This window comes from Crinia signifera, chromosome 4, assembly GCF_055691185.1.
Source record: "Crinia signifera chromosome 4, ASM5569118v1, whole genome shotgun sequence".
NCBI lineage: Eukaryota > Metazoa > Chordata > Amphibia > Anura > Myobatrachidae > Crinia > Crinia signifera.
The window spans coordinates 313,310,565-313,327,815 of NC_139220.1; the positions used below are offsets into that span (position 1 = coordinate 313,310,565).

Here is a 17,251-nt window from a genome sequence, read left to right on the forward strand (position 1 = left end):
TGTATGTGCTGTCTGCTGCCTACACATGTAATGGGTTATGGTATATTAGACTCCTCCCATCACTCTGTGCCTCCACAATGCTGCAATGCATGTGCTGTCTGCTGACTACACGTGTGATGTGATGGGTTATGCAGCGGCGTAACTAGATTTTCGGCGCCCCCCTGCCGACAATGCAGGAGGCGCCCCCCGGTAAAAAAAAAAACGGAGCGGAGGGGAGCCGTGGTACGGCGGTGGGGAGGGGAGGTTGTGTTTCTGTGTGTGCGTGTGTTTGTATGTATGTGTGACGTGTTTGTGTGTATGTGTGTGTGTGTGTGTTACCTCTGGCCGGCGTGGCCGGCTGGCCGCATCCGTCTGCGCCGGGTCCCGGGCGGCTCTCCCGTTACTGCTGCTAATGAAAAAGTGACACTTGGAAAATGGCTGCCCCCATACTGCAGACGAAAAACTGTCTGCGGTATGGGGGCAGCCATTTTCCAAGTGTCACCTTTTTGTATTAGAACAGCGCTGTGGCTGCCGGGACTCGGGAGAGCTGGGACCCGGTGGTGCAAATAAAACCACCGGTCCGGCGGCAGAAGGCAACTATCATCCCGCAGCCCCCCCGGCGCCCACATACCCTCAGCGCCTCCCCGCAATTGCGGGGGCTGCGGGACGATAGTTACGCCAGTGGGGTTATGGTATATTAGACTCCTCCCATCACTCTGTGCCTCCACAATGCTGCCATGTATGTGCTGTCTGCTGCCTACACGTGTCATGTGATGACCTTCTGCAGTAACTTGCTGGGGTCCCTTAATTATTTTTATTTTCTGATGGGGTCCCAGAGCAAAATAGTTGTGAGTTTGCAGTGTGTGCGCAGTGTGAAATGTCAGTGATAGTGATGCAGTGTGTGCTGGTAGTGGTGCAGTGTGTGCTGGTAGTGGTGCAGTGTGTGCTGATGTAATGTCAGTGATAGTGGAGTAGTGTGTGCTGGCAGTGATGCAGTGTGTGTTGGGAGTGGTGCAGTGTGTGCTGGTAGTGATGCAGTGTGTGCTGGTAGTAGTGCAGTGTGAGCTGGTAGTAGTGCAGTGTGTGCTGGTAGTGATGCAGTGTGTGCTGGTAGTGATGCAGTGTGAGTTGGGAGTGATGCAGTGTGTGCTGGTAGTAGTGCAGTGTGTGCTGGTAGTGATGCAGTGTGTGCTGGTAGTGGTGCAGTGTGTGCTGCTGTAGCGTCAGTGATAGTGGGGCAGTGTGTGCTGGTAGTGATGCAGTGTGTGCTGGTAGTGGTGCAGTGTGTGCTGATGTAATGTCAGTGATAGTGGTGTAGTGTGGGTTGGTAGTGGTGCAGTGTGTGCTGGTAGTGGTGCAGTGTTTGCTGGTAGTGGTGCAGTGTGTGCTGATGTAATGTCAGTGATAGTGGTGCAGTGTGTGCTGGTAGTGATGCTGTGTGTGCTGGTAGTGATGCAGTGTGTGCTGGTAATGATGCAGTATGTGCTGGTAGTGATGCAGTGTGTGCTGGTAGTGGTGCAGTGTGTGCTGGTAGTGGTGCAGTGTGTGCTGGTAGTGGTGCAGTGTGTGCTGGTAGTGGAGCAGTGTGTGCTGGTAGTGGTGCAGTGTGTGCTGGTAGTGGTGCAGTGTGTGCTGGTAGTGGAGCAGTGTGTGCTGGTAGTGGTGCAGTGTGTGCTGATATAATGTCAGTGATAGTGAAGGCAGTGTGGGATGACATTGAAATGTTGGTGACGGCAGTGTCTGCTGGTAATGTGCGATGGGTGGGTATGGATCATTGGAAAGACAGCAACTAGGTCGAGAAGCATTTGGTCAACACCACTAGGTTGACATGCATTAAGGTTGACACGACTGAAGGTCAACATGGGTTAGGTCGACAGGTCTTTAGGTCGACACAAGCATTAGGTTGACATGGGGCTTTTCCCTTTTTTTTTCCCAAACAGTCAACATGGACACTGAAATGTAGCACCACGAACTGGAGTCGGGGTCACCATGGCGTGCGTGTAGGGGAGGAGGGCTGTGCTCTCCGGCGTCTCCATGCTTGGATGTGTATCATGACCGAGTCAACAGTGTGCTGACCTATGATTTTTGTGTTCGAACTCATTGCATCAAAAAATAGATCCTAGGGGTCGATATGTATTCCTGGATGGGAATGTTGATTCAATTAGATATTGCATCTTAGCTGTATACATCCCTCCCCCGTTCTCCTATGAGGTATTGAGACAGGCAGTAGACTTTGTAACTGCAGGCCCCAATAACTTTATTAAATGTTTGTGTGACTTCAATGCAGTAATGAATCCCGGTATGGATAAGTGGAACAATAAAGGGGGATATGTCAGTGGTAGAAGTGAAATGGCTTTATTTAAGACAAGTCTTGAGGGCTTTTGGGCTGGGTCCTAGGTTCATCAATCGGGTCTTTCTATTGTACAAATCCCAGAGGGCAAGAATACTCGTTAATGGATATATTTCTGACTCATTTCCCCTGTTTAGGGGTAGACGTCAAGGGTGCCCCTTTCACCCCTATTCTTTGCGGTTGCCATAGAGCCGATTGCTTGTAATTGAAAGCAACACTAGGGGATGTGGGAATGATTGGCAATATTATCTCTCTCTATGCAGATGACTTATTGTTAGGCATGGCCGACTATGCGAATCAACTACCCAATGTTTTCGATAGTATGCAGGAATTTGGGCAATACTCCGGCCTAACAATAAATTATAATAAACCACACCTCCTCACAACCAAGGCAGAAGGGAGTAGTGTAACAGCAAGCTCATCTTGCCTTCCTAGGGTGGATAAATTCAAGGATTTGGCGATCATTGTATCTAAAGAGTCCAAGGACTTTGTTAAAGAAAATCTGGACCCCATAATAGACGAAATTAAAACTAGGTGTATAAGCTGGCAGAGGCTCCCATTAACAGTAATTGGACGGGTAAATTTGGTAAAAATTTCGATTCTGCCAAAGCTTCTGTATATATTTTTGCAGTCACCCATCCCCATCGGGGACAAGGATTTTAGGAGGATCAATTATGTTATCTTGTCCTTTTTATGGACAAATAAACTCCCAGAATTAAAAAGTCTACATTAAGTAGAGAGGCATAGTAATTTTAAACTATATTACTATGCTACCCAAATGGCTCACTTAGGGCCTTATTCTAGTTCCCTCTTTCTGACAAATTCCTTCTTAGATGGACAAAACCATGTGCACTGCAGGTGGGGCAGATGTAACATGTGCAGAGAGAATTAGAGTTGGGTGAGTTATTTTGTTTCTGTGCAGGGTAAATACTGGCTGCTTTATTTTTACACTGCAATATAGATCTCACGTTGAAGTAAAACCCCACCCAAATCTAATTCTCTCTGCACAAGTAACATCTGCCCCACCTGCAGTGCACATGGTTTTGTCCATCTAAGAAGGATTTTGTCAGAAAGAGGGAACTAGAATAAGGCCCTTAGTGAGCTGGGTTAATGAGGATGAGCACTCAGAGGATCTTTCTAAATTCATCTACAAAGTGGCTCCTGGTCACTCTCCACTACATGCAATTCTGATGAAGGATGGAATTCGACGACCTCCTCCGCTACTTAAACAAGTCAGAAATATATGGAAATGGGTTTGTAGGAAAATGGAATATAATGAAATGGACCCCGATACATATTTATTGTCCCTGCCTCAGCTCAATAAATTGAACACACAACAGCGGGGTAAGATATGGGGGCAATATGGAGTTACCTCTATTGGACAGATATATGGAAATAACAATCTGAAATCCTTCTCTCAACTGCAAACTGAATTTTAACTTCCTAAAATGATCTGGGGTAGAAGGTAACCCACCTCCTATAGGGATACAATTCTAATAATGGTGACCCAAGTGCTATCTGCAATGTGTCCATGAGAGAAAAATGTCTGTATGTGGAATATGGGGATATATACGATATCCCAGTGTTGGGTGTGCTAGAGGTCAAAATCCCAACCCTGGCATCCTGATATGGAGAATTATAACCTTCTCTCCCCCAGGGATGGATACAGGGAGAGGGGGGGCAAAGGGGTGCCCCCCCCCCCCCGATTGGCTGAGACCTCTCTCAGCCAATAGCTCATTGGCTGAGAGAGGTATCAGCCAATGAATGGCTTCCCATTCATTTGCATGGACTTTCTTTTTGTTGAAAGTCTTGTGCTCCTGGCGCTGCAACCGCTGCCCGGCAGCATCTTCACTTCTCCTTCACTTCTCCTGGCCGGTTCCCTGCAGGTGCGCTGATGGCAGTGGCTTCCTCCACTGCCGGCTCCCTGTGCCGTGCGCCCCCCACCCCTGCTCCCTCCGCCCAGCTCTCTGGTAGCCGGCACCCACCGCACGGCTCCGTGCTGCACATAAGATTTAGCAAATCTTATGTGCAGCCTGTCCGACCTCCCGACTCCGATCTGATGCGCACGGGACCGCGCATCGGGTCGGAAGGGATGTCTATATGTGCGATTTGGGATGATTTCACGGCCTGATTTATCCAAATTGGGTGAAATCGTGCCCAAATCATATAGTGTATAGTGCCTTTATCTGTACCTTGAACCTTGCTGTAACAATTGCATATTTCTCCTTTGTGAGATGAATAAAGGAATTCTATTCTATAACCTACCCCCAATACCTACCCCCAAGTCCAGGTGTACCCAACGGTACACGGGCGGCACTCAGTGGATTTCTCAAATAGCCATAAGAAACTGCAGACCACTCCACAGCTAAAGGTGCGACGTTTCGATAATTTAATATCGTTTTCAAGGACACAGAACATACAAAATACACTTACCTATATAGGAAGAAGGAGACACCCATGCGAACGCCAGTTGCGTCGCCCGGCCCGTGCTGATGCGGCGCTGAAGACGTGACGTCATCCACTGTCGTTCCGCCCAGCCCGCTGCCTCCGTTCCCAGGGAGACGCGCTGACGCTAAAAAAAGATAAACAAAAAAGTGAAAGAAGATCGGACACATCCAATACATCTCATGTGGTTAGCTCCCTTCACGTAAAGAAGAGTATGCAATCACACGAGAGGCAATATATAGGATGAATTAAAGAGGAAAAAAACAGGCATCAATAAGCTAAATGAACAAGGTAATAGAGATACACTATGCCGTATAACACAAGATCATGTGTCTATATTACCGACACAAAATAATTAAAGAAAACAGCCCAATGATAGATATTCACTAAGTCCTGCAGGATGAATGGTGTTTAATGTGAATATCCATTTTGCTTCAAGCTGAAGCAGTTTCTTGTCACGGTCACCACCACGGGCTGGGCGGAACGACAGTGGATGACGTCACGTCTTCAGCGCCGCAGCAGCACGGGCCGGGCGACGCAACTGGCATTCACATGGGTGTCTCCTTCTTCCTATATAGGTAAGTGTATTTTGTATGTTCTGTGTCCTTGAAAACGATATTAAATTATCGAAACGTCGCACCTTTAACTGTGGAGTGGTCTGCAGTTTCTTATGGCTATTTGAGAAATCCACTGAGTGCCGCCCGTGTACCGTTGGGTACACCTGGACTTATTTAGTTGATGTGGATGGCACCGTGGTAGCTGTGTATCTACTGAAGTGGAGTGCCGGACCCCTGCTTTCTATTTTATATATATATATATATATATATATTGTCCTGATGACAGGAAGTGTCCCGAAACAACGTTGACATGCGCCAATAAATGTTTTTGTGGTGAAGCCCCTGGAGTGACGCATCCTTCTATTTCTATATATATATATATATATATATATATATATATATATATATATATATATATATAAACTTGGAATGGCCGGCACTCCCCGGACTTCAAAAATAGGACACAAAGCCTTTCAGTAGTTCAGCATTTCAATTGTTAAACAACAGTTAGGTCCTGATGAAAATTGTTGTTTACCAATTGAAACATTGACCTACTGAAAGGCTTTGTGTCCTATTTTTGAAGTCCGGGGAGTGCCACTATTCGTGGAGTATATATATATATATTTACATTATCTATCTATATATATATATTGCAGTTAGTTAATGTAGTGTAACAAATTGAGAAAATAAAAAAAAAACTTGACCCCGACGTGATTTGAACACGCAACCTTCTGATCTGGAGTCAGACGCGCTACCGTTGCGCCACAAGGTCAGCTGTGAGATGTCTGCTGTCACCTGATTCCGGTGGTTCAGTTCATATACCGTCTGCATATACCAAATTGTGAATGAGGTCATTGGTAAGTTGGGTATGGCTCATTGGATAGACAGCAACCAAGTCGACATGACTGAAGGTCGACTTGCAGGAAGGTCAACATGACTGAAGGTCGACAGGGTCATTAGGTCCAATACAACAGAGGATTCTTTGGCACTTATTAAAAAAAATATATTTAACCATCACAAATATTAATATTAAGGTAAATAAAAACTTTTATTTCATAAATATTAATCTAGCAGCGGGCTTCTGGTGTTTTGGTGTAACCACACCTAATGTATAGAAGCCTGTATTGCGACCATTTTGGCGGCAGGGCTAACTTAAATGGGACAAAAAACAACAATGGACGCACTTTCCTTTAAGATAATTGCGCCATGAAAGAATGTACATGCACCAATATACATTTTTATTTTTTAATTAATGTAATATATGATTCGATGAAGTTATATTTATATATAAAATATTCTGGGTGAGAGATGCCGTGTCTTGGACAACTATAAAAAAGTACAATTCAAATTCATTTGATCTCTGGTGCATTATCGTCCTATTTACCATTGTTTTCAACAAATTGGACCCCTGCTGTGGGCAGGGCAGCCGAGAAGGGGGGGGGCGAGTACTAATTACCCGGGCCCAGGTTTGCGGGAGGGGCCCCGGTCTGACCCTTCCCCCTCCTTGGTAGCAACAGCAGCACACCAGGGCCATCTTAACAGCAGTGTGGGCCCCTGGGCAAAGCAATGCACTGGGGCCCTTACCCATTCTCCCCTCCTAGGGGTGGGGGGTGCTATCAGCAGCAGCTTTGATGTCCCACGTTTGGCAGGGGGTGCTCTATCTTCCACTCAACATGTAGGACCTGGAGCAGTAACTTCTGCTAATTACTCCTTTACTGCACAGGTGGTGGAAGGGAGAACACTAACGTGTGGGAGGGGGCACTGAGCTGAATGAAGGGTACCTTGTAAATGACTTCCAGGGAGGGTTGGATAATGGAGTGGGCTTAATATTCGTCATTTTGGGGGGCGTGGCTTGGCGGCCATTACGAGCAGACACGAGTCCGCTGAGCTCCGATCTTGCGGACTGAAATCTACCCCACACAAGCCCCAGTTTCCAGCCAGAAGCTCCCACCTGCCATCGGAGCCCTCCGACTGCCACTGGGCAAGCGCTGCGGAGCCGGGGAGGTCATCCGTGGCCTCCTGCGGGTTGCGGCCTACCTCAGCTGTGACGCCGGGGACTGGAGTTCGGGGGCGCACGCACGGGAGGCGGCGGTGGGCGGACCCGGAAAGCCGTCGGGGACAGCTCATCTCCCGGACTTCCCAGGACTCCTCGGGACGCTGTCCGACGCCCGGGTGGATACCGGAGAGGCTACCCAGAAGCTAGGGAGGTCAGTGGCCTACACCACCAGCGCGGCCAGCCGGGAGCCCAGCCTGTGACACAGCAGGGGAGGTGGGCAGAGAGGAGCTCCCCCACTAGAACCACAGCACCTCAGGATCAGCCCGTGGCTTTTTGCAAGGCCACCACAGGTACAGGGACTATAGTGAGATCCCCCTGCATCCCTGTAAAGGGACACCATTGCTATAACCTCACTGCAAAAGCAGGCAAGGTGCTGTGACCCTGATGCCAGAGCCCTAGTGAAGATCAGAACGTGTATGCTCACTGACCTCAGTGAGTTGCTATCTCCAGCCATTTATTCCTGTCTATTTAAGCTTAAGCTTCTCTAGACCCCAGTTAATAATATTATATTGGTAGGAACGCCATCTTGTGGGGATTGCAGATATAGCACCATCAGGAACCTACATTTACCTTTCATAGTGCTCCCTCACTCTGTTTGTGGGTATTTGACCTTCGCACACGACATACTGCTTATTGACTGTAGTTTGCTTTTAGTGCTTGCCCAACACAGGGCTCATTGTCTCTACACCCTGAAAATGCTGCTCAACTTACTTTAATGTGGTAACATCTGCCCCTTGGCCATGGCCCCCTGACCACCCGTACAAAATGGGGAGGCGTGACTGATGATCCACCGATGGGCACACTCAGAGTTGAACTTCTTGCCATGAGTCCATGATCCGTTGAAACTATCCATCTATCCCTACCTCGTTTTACTGCTGTTAAACCTATGGGGAAGACCAAGAGGGGAACGCAGACGCCGGTGTCCAGAAATCCGAGCGATTCTCAGCCTAAAACCAATATTTTCCGTTACCTCTCACAATGTCCCGGAGCTGACGCTGAGGGCAGTCTAGCCTCTTCAGACTCCTCACAATCCCCGAAAGACTCTCCGCACATGGCCTCCTCATCAAATCTCTCCGCTCCTCAAAACTCAGAGGTCACCCTGACGGAAGTCCTGTCTTATTTACGTACTCTACCTACTAAAGCTGACCTTCCGTCCAAAAAGGACTTCCTTGACTTAGAACGCTCACTACGGGAAACAATTAAAGTGGAAGTGTCGGCGATGCAATCTGATCTAACTCAAATGTCGCAAAGAGTCTCGGAAGTAGAGGACCAGACGGGAGACATTGTCGCTTATCAAGACAAACTGTATGAAGTCACAACTACTCATGCACAAGAATTGATAACTCTTCAACGTCGCTTAGACGATATGGATAATAGGGGGAGGAGAAATAATCTGCGGATAAGAGGCCTCGCGGAGGATATTCAGGGGCCTGGCCTTGAAGATGCCCTTACAAAAATCTTCAACGAAATAATGGACGCTGCCCCTGATAATGTCATTATCTTTGATCGAGCCCATCGTGCTTTGAAACCTCGAGGCCTACAGTCTGATAAACCCAGAGACGTTATTTGCCGCCTGCATTATCACAAGGAAAGGGAGGATATTCTGACCAAAGCTCGGAAACTAGAAGCGATTGAGTTCAATGGAGATAGGATCCAGATATTCCCAGATCTTTCCTGGCATACCCTCCAGCAAAGACGTCTTCTAAAGCCCCTCACTGATCTACTCAAACAAAAGAACATCAGGTTCCGTTGGGGCTTCCCTCTAAGTATCCAAGCATCGCTTGGAGGTAAGCTGGTGATTCTCCAGACTCCGGAAGATTTGGATACGTTTTGCAAGGCCCTTGACCTATCTAGGCCGCCCCTTGCGGACTGGATACACCTGACACAGCGTCTGGAACCTCCTCGCCCGCCGACCAGTCATGCACAGTGGCAGGTGGTGGGAAGAAAGTCTAGTGCAGCCTCGACACCTGAGGCGACGCAGCCAGAGGCCGTGACCTGAAATAATCTCTCTCCTGATGACCTTTCCCTTGACAAATGAAAGAGGGTCTGTTAGTAACCTCATTTGTGAGTTAGTCCTGATGATAAGCTCTATTATTCTTTTTGTCTAACTTTTTGGCATAGGTTAAACCCTCTTCCCTTTCAGAGGCCCTTCTGGGATACCCCCGGATACTCAAAAATATAGTGACTTACGTACTGCTAATTTTTGGGAGGAGGTCCTGTTTTTTTTGTCTTTTTTTGAGGAAGAATGCTCTCTCGTCCTCGCTTGGTCTGTAATAGTCAGTGACTCCAAATCTGTTTAATATTACGTGGGATTCCCTCCTCCCCATTTCATTGCCGTTTATCACCCCGTCTGCCCGTGGTGCCACATATCTCCTACTTGGTGATGGTCCCCTGACCTGTGATCCTTTGGGAGAATGGATTTGCACTGTGGCCAACATTTTATACTTCCCGCCCCCCTACCCATTCCATATACTGTAGGGATTGAGTGCTGTGCTTTGGAGAACTGGGTTGTCCGGTTCTGGTGAACCCTTTGTCTTCCTTGTCCTTAAAAATGTACTTATTCCTTTAGTGATGGATAGTTTCTGCACATTTGCTAATTGCAATGCTACCTGTTGACAAGTTTTACAGTTCTTATTTTTTTGTAATGTACTAGCTATTTGTTAGCTTAGATATTAATAGTTGCCCGGTGGTGGCCTCGGCCGCCTTGCCCAGTTAGGGTGAACCACAATATGTTTTCTTGGAGAGGGCGGCGCCCTTCGGGCCCTGCTCGCTCCAACTGTGGTATTACATTTTCTGTGTTGAAGCTTGGAAATTGTTGTTTTTATTTGAATACTCTATATTTCTTTTTTCTCTACTTCTTTTCTTTTCTTCATTCTTCACTCTCTTCTTTCCCTTCCCTTCCTCTTCTCTTCCGCCTTCCGTCCCTACCGATGTTAGCAGTTGAATGGATCTGTACGCAAATGATCCTGGTACATAAGGTAAAATGGTCTCATAACTGCATGTTTTGCATACTACCTCCATGATGTTCTCTGACACAACAACACTGAACCTTTGTTCCCTTAATGTGAAAGGGCTTAATGTGCCAGAAAAAAGATCTTCCTTAGTAAGAGACCTTAGGTCAAAAAAGATTGATATTGCTTTCATACAAGAAACGCATTTTAAACTAGGAGCCTCACCTGGATTGCGTAGTCATTATTATCCCCTGGTATATTCTAGCTGTAACTCGTTGGGAAAGACCCTAGGGGTTTCTCTATTGATATCCCGTAGATTGCAACCTCAAGACATGGTACACCACACATTGGTAGAGGGACGTTGTCAAATATTAAAATGTACATTGTTTTCACAAAAATATACTTTTGTAAATGTGTACTTTCCAAATACAAGACAGAGACAATTTTTTAATAGAATTCTACGTCTTCTAGAGCCATTTCGGGAAGGTTGCCTTGTGATTGGGGGGGATTTTAATTGGTCCTTAGATCCCTTATTAGATTGTAATCCAGTCCCTAGCTCCCCTCGTTTACGGGACCAACGTAAGATTAAGCAACTACTTCATGACCACCAACTAATAGATGTTTGGAGAATTCTTAACCCTTCAGTTAAAGACTACACTTTTTACTCATCCTCTCACTCTGTATACTCCCGTTTAGATTATTTTTTGGTAGACCATCGGTTCTTGCAACACTTCTCACATAGTGAAATTGGACAGATCACTTGGTCTGATCATGCCCCTGTTTACACCACACTTCGCACACCTTTGCCTTCGCCACGCCCCTGGTCCTGGCGATTTAATGAACTCTTGCTCTCTGACCTGAGATTTAAAAAGGAGCTGACCACAGCAATCTCTGATTACATCGCTATTAATGATAATGATCTAACCTCCCCTATTATGGTATGGGAAGCACATAAATGTGTACTTAGGGGAAAATGCATTCAATTAGGGTCCATGATGAAAAAGGAGAGGGAAGCGAAGAGATTGGAACTACTTGAACAGATAAAAGCATTGGAAACATCACATAAAACTTCTCTTTCCCCAGACACCTTGAAGGAGTTGACAGAGACTAGGGCGCTTCTTAAGCAGCTATTGCATGACAAAACCAAATCTGAACTACGTAAATGTACGCATAAGTATTACCTTTGGGGTAATAAACCCAGTACCATGCTGGCGAGGGCGCTGAGAGCGCAAAGGGCGCAAACATATGTGCAGAACGTATTGAACTCTGAAGGGAAACGGGTGCATACTTTTGCCCAGATAGCTCGTGCCTTTGAAGAGTACTATGCTCAACTATATAATTTAAGGCCTGGGCCTTCACCCCCAGATAAACTTCTACTTAAAGAGAAGATAAATAAATATCTGGCAGCAGTACGGTTCCCCAAACTCTCTGATGAGGACTTACTTCTGCTAGAACGGCCTTTTTCTATAGAGGAATTAGAACAAGCACTCTCAAATACCCCTTCTGGGAAAAGCCCAGGTCCTGATGGTTTCCCAGTAATTTACTACAAATCTTTCCGCTCTCTCCTCCTGCCTCTTTTCCTAAAGGCGTGCAATGCTATCACCAAAGAGAAAGCCTTCTCCCCACAAAGTCTTGAGGCCCATATTGCTATTATCCCGAAAGAGGGAAAGGACCCGTCTCTCTGCTCAAGTTACAGGCCTATCTCACTTTTAAACATTGACTTGAAGTTGTTTGCCAAACTTCTCGCTCAGCGTGTGGGTCCCCTTTGGCCTGAGTTAGTACATGGGGATCAGGTAGGTTTCATTATGGGCAGGGAGGCGAAGGATAATACGACCAAGATGGTGGACCTGGTCCATTTCGCGAAAATGTTTAACGCCCACGTGGTCCTATTGTCAACTGATGCAGAGAAGGCTTTTGATAGGATCGATTGGACATTTATGGAGACTCTTCTCGAATTCATAGGACTAGGACCAGCCTGCCTTCACCGTATCCTTGCCCTATATAACGCTCCCTCAGCAAGCATCCGGGTTAATGGGGCCCTATCGAATCCTGTTCAGATTCGCAATGGTACACGCCAGGGTTGTCCCTTGTCTCCTTTAATTTTTGTACTGTGCATGGAGGCCTTGGCGCGGGCGATAAGGCTAAATGATAATATAAGGGGGATTCAAGTGGGTAAAACTGAACACAAACTAGCCCTATACGCTGATGACCTGTTGGCCTCGATTTCAAGTCCCGTTACTTCCCTGCCATCGTTGATGTTTGAATTTGAGAAATTTGCACTCCTCTCTAATTTTAAAATTAACTTTAATAAATCTGTAGCTTTAAACATATCGGCGCCCGAAGAGGTGGTTGCAGGTTTGGAGAGGGCCTTCCCCTTTCAGTGGCACCCAACGTACATTAAATACTTGGGGGTCCTCTTATCTAAAGATAATTCTAATCTTTTTCAACACAACTATCTGCCACTACTAGCCAGCTTTAAAGCCTCTATTGCAAAGTGGTCAGTTCTTAAGCTGTCATGGTTAGGCAGAATTAATACGGTAAAAATGAATATACTTCCAAAAATCTTATATTTACTTCAGGCTCTCCCAATTACCGTTCCTTCTTCCTTTTTCAAGGAATTACAAGGTATAGTAGGCAAATTTGTTTGGATGAACCGTAGGCCCAGACTTTCTCAGAAAATCCTTATCCAAAGTCGAGAGAGAGGTGGTTTACAACTCCCTCATTTTCTTAGTTATTATCACTCAATTCATCTCACCAGAATCGTAGAAATGTCCAGGCCGGTTCAATACAAACAATGGCCGGCTATAGAGTGTCACTCTGTGGGTATTTCCCCTCGAGTTATCCCTTGGCTTCAGAAGACCCCAACCATTCGACATCCCACTCTGACCCCAACGCTCCTCATTTGGAAGAGGTTCAGGCGTCTTTCATATTTTGATCCAGGGGTGACGCTTCTAACTCCTCTTATTAATAATCCTGAATTCCCCCCTGGATTTAATTTGAGAGACTTCCATAGTCGTTTCTCTGTTGACATATCTTACTTAGGTCTTCTAGTAGATAGACGGGGTTTACGCTCTTTTGAAGACTTGCATAAAGACATTGGTCTCCCGGTAAGCTTCTTCTGGCTCTTCCTCCAAATTAGACATTATATATCTACTCTTCCTAAACGGAAACTCAATTGGGAACCAACCCCTTTTGAGTCGTTAGTACTCGCCTTGGAACCTCCAAGGCATTTGATTTCTAATTTCTATCAAACATGTCTGAGAAGCCTCCCAGACCAAATGCCTGCATTCACGAGGGCCTGGCATGGGGAACTGAGTCAGGAACTATCGGAGGACCAATGGAGTAAAATATTCAAATATACCTTTGCAACCTCCTCATCAATACAGACATTAGAAACCCAATATAAGATATTATCTAGATGGTATAAATGCCCGACTATATTGCATAAAATGAATGAGGTGTTACCTGATCTTTGTTGGAGATGTAATCTACATACAGGTTCCCCCCTACAAATATGGTGGTCCTGCCCAATTATCCAAATATACTGGCGTCAGATCCATACTATCTCAGAGAAAATTACGAACTCCTCTCTTCCCTTTGAGCCAGAGTTTTGGCTACTAAATCTTATGGACATCCCCATTTCCCGGTTTAAAAAATCTTTAATAAAACACTTAATGAACGCAGCTAGGGCAGTCATACCCTGTCATTGGAGGACTAGTTCAGCCCCTCCTATTACACATTGGTTCAATAGGATAGATCTTTATATGTCTATGGAAGACTTGACGTCCTTTCTGAAGGAATCTTCACAGACCTTCACTGCTACATGGTTGGAATGGCTTGAATATAAAGAATCGCCAGATTATTCCCATTACAACACATCAGGATAGTACCTTAAACTTAAGAGGATTCGACACTGCACCATCTCTCCCCTGTCCCCTCCTTCACTACCCTCTCTTTTTCTCTTCTCCTTTTTTCTCTTTTCTTGTATTTGTCTTTTCCATATAACATTATAACACTATGTCTTGTTTATAATGTGTATATCTTTTATTTTATTTTTATTTTTTCTTCTCTGAAAAAGAAGAGAAGTCACATCATGTTGCTAACATGTCTATGATATTTACATACTATGACTAGAGTCATGACAATTGCATACCCCTTTTTTGTGATTGCTTATATCTTCGATGACTTTATTGGTATAAGACATGTATGCGTTACAGTTGTATTGTAATCCTCTTCAATAAAATTGATTGCATAAAAAAAAAAATATTCGTCATTTTCCGGCGGCAAGTAATTAAAACTGACTTTGATTAAATTACCAGATTTATACACAGAGATATAATTATAAACAAAGTAATATCTGAATCTAGTAGCAGATTGTCCATTTTAATGATGTATTTTATATTTGTTTAGTATTTTTATTTATGTTTATCGTTTATGTATTAACTGACTGGTGGCCACCCAGATTATTTTATATATAAATATAACTTCATCGAATCATATATTATATTAATAAAAAAATAAAAATAAAACATTTATATTGGTGCAGGTCCATTCTTTCATGGTGCAATTATCTTGAAGGAACAGCGCCGTGCTTCCATTGTTGTTTTTTAGGGTCATCAGGTCAACACACGCATTAGGTCGACATGGGGAAAGTCAAAAGGTCGACATGGGGTTTTACACCCTTTTTTATCCCAAATTTCACTCACCATGCTTCGGGCACGGTGCCTTGTTACACTCGGCACACTATTTTATTCTCCCACCACACCCTAGTGCTGGGGTAGCCAACCCGAGTCCTCGAGAGCTACCAACAGTGCATGTTTTGCAGGTCTCCTCACAGAATCACAAGTGAGCTAATTAGCCCCATCTGTGGATCTTTTAAAATGTGTCAGTGATTAATGAGTGCAGCTGTGCAGCAGCTAGGTTGTCTGGAAAATGTGAACTGCTGGTAGCTCTCGAGGGCTAGGGTTGGCTACCACTGCTCTAGTGAATGGTAGGGCATGAAATACCGCCTGTCGGCACATGTTGGCTCAAGTGAAAAAAAAACATGTTGACCTTTTGACTGTCGACCTTCCCCATGTCAACTTAATGATTATGTCGACCTAATGACCCTGTTTACCTAACCCATGTCAACATTTTTTTAAAGCAGCGATCATTTTAGACCAGGCATGGCCAAACTGTGGACCTGCAGCTGTTGTGAAACTACACATCCCAGCATGCCTTGCCATAGTTTTAACATTCCCTAATAGCAAAACTGTGGCAAGGCATGATGGGATTAGTAGTTTCAAACCAGCTGGAGGACCATAGTTTGGACAAGCCTGATTTAGACGCATGCTTTTATCTTGTAAATGATTGTCCATTTTGGCCGGTTTTCCTCACCTCTGGTGAACTTGGACCCGAATACATTTTGTTTTGTTGGGAGATGTGTCTTATTAAAATAATAACATTGTGATTATCTGGAACATCATTTGATCTGGAGACAGATGCGGGTTATATTTTAAAAATGAAGAATGCACTGGCAATTTACATTAGCCGCACCCCAAGAATGTGATTGGCCAACAAACAGTTTATTGCTCTAGGTATGGCAATCGATGGTTTATGGCTGATGATGAATACTTTTACCATCGGTGGGGAAGAAATGATGATTTCCCACCGTCGATGGCACAGAACTACTCTATGGTTGGTGGGCTTGTTTGCTTGTTTTTTGTTACAAAGTGATAGGACAGGGAGAATAGCTCTGCTCCTGATACCCATGAAGCCCCTCCCCCAGGTTCTGATTGTCTCAAAGGCCGGCCAGTGAAAGAACAGGGATGACCATCAGTTGGTGAATATAATGATGTTATTTATTGCACAGTGCACAACCATTAATGCACTACTACCATTTCACAATCGATGGTCAGCACAGCAATAGCCATCCCTACATTGCTCTTTAGCAGGGTTGGCCATCAATGTTACCTATGACACCTTTGATGGGGACCACCAATGATTTACCCAAAAGCCATCTCTACAATGTTTCCAAAAAAGGATTCTCAGTATCAACAGCACACTACAGATCTGCTGCTAGGTCACTATCATGGAGCACCACTCCAAAAAAGGTGATGGTTTCCCAGCGCAGGGCCAATTCTAAATGGGAATCACAGATGGTACCAGGATTCTGAAGCTTGAACTAAAGGAACCACACTGACCTTGGTGTTGGTCCCTATGGGCACATAAAGGTTTCTTTATACAGCAAAAAATGATCTTCAAAAGACAGCCCAACAAATTACTGATGTTTAATGTAACTGACCTGGGAACTAGTCCCTATGTGCGCATCAAGGTATCTTTAACTCCAATCAAATGAGGCACCTCACACACTGTCAATGGACAGTACTGACCTGGGATATATTCCCTATGTTCCCATCAGGGTTTCTTTTGAATCAGGATGGATGACAAGTGTGAGATGACAACCAGGTAGTCTTCCAGCAAAAATATTTATTAAAAAATTCCAGATGTAAAACATCAAAGTTTAAAAGATGGGAGTATACAACAGGAGACCCAAAACAGCAACAATGCCTCCCTCTCACCCGGACTGAGTGGGAAAACAAGGACTGTAGTGACCTGATGGAAGAGGTCCGTATGGGTCCAAACTGTCTGCTTCCTCCCTTCACACCAACGCGTTTCAAATACAATCCTTCCTCACCAATGATTTACCCAAAAGCCATCTCTACAATGTTACCCATAGAGTTTACTGCAATTAGTCACAGGAAAAAGCACACAGCAAAGTTACAAGGTATCGGAACACACGTCCCGGTTACTACTGGTAGGGAAACCTTTAGTATTAGCACTTATATAGTAGAAGAGCTGCTTAACTTATTGTAGATATACAACAATTTATCTGCTTTTCAACCATGACAAACAATCATCAGTGAGCGACAGT

General features: G+C 45.0%; 1 non-coding gene across 1 annotated transcript; it reads right to left on the reverse strand.

The window, feature by feature from the left end:
- Positions 1-6,031: 6,031 nt before the first annotated feature.
- TRNAW-CCA (transfer RNA tryptophan (anticodon CCA)) lies at positions 6,032-6,103 on the reverse strand. The gene has a single exon. It is a non-coding gene; the product is annotated as a tRNA-Trp (tRNA).
- Between the last annotated feature and the right edge of the window lie 11,148 nt (positions 6,104-17,251).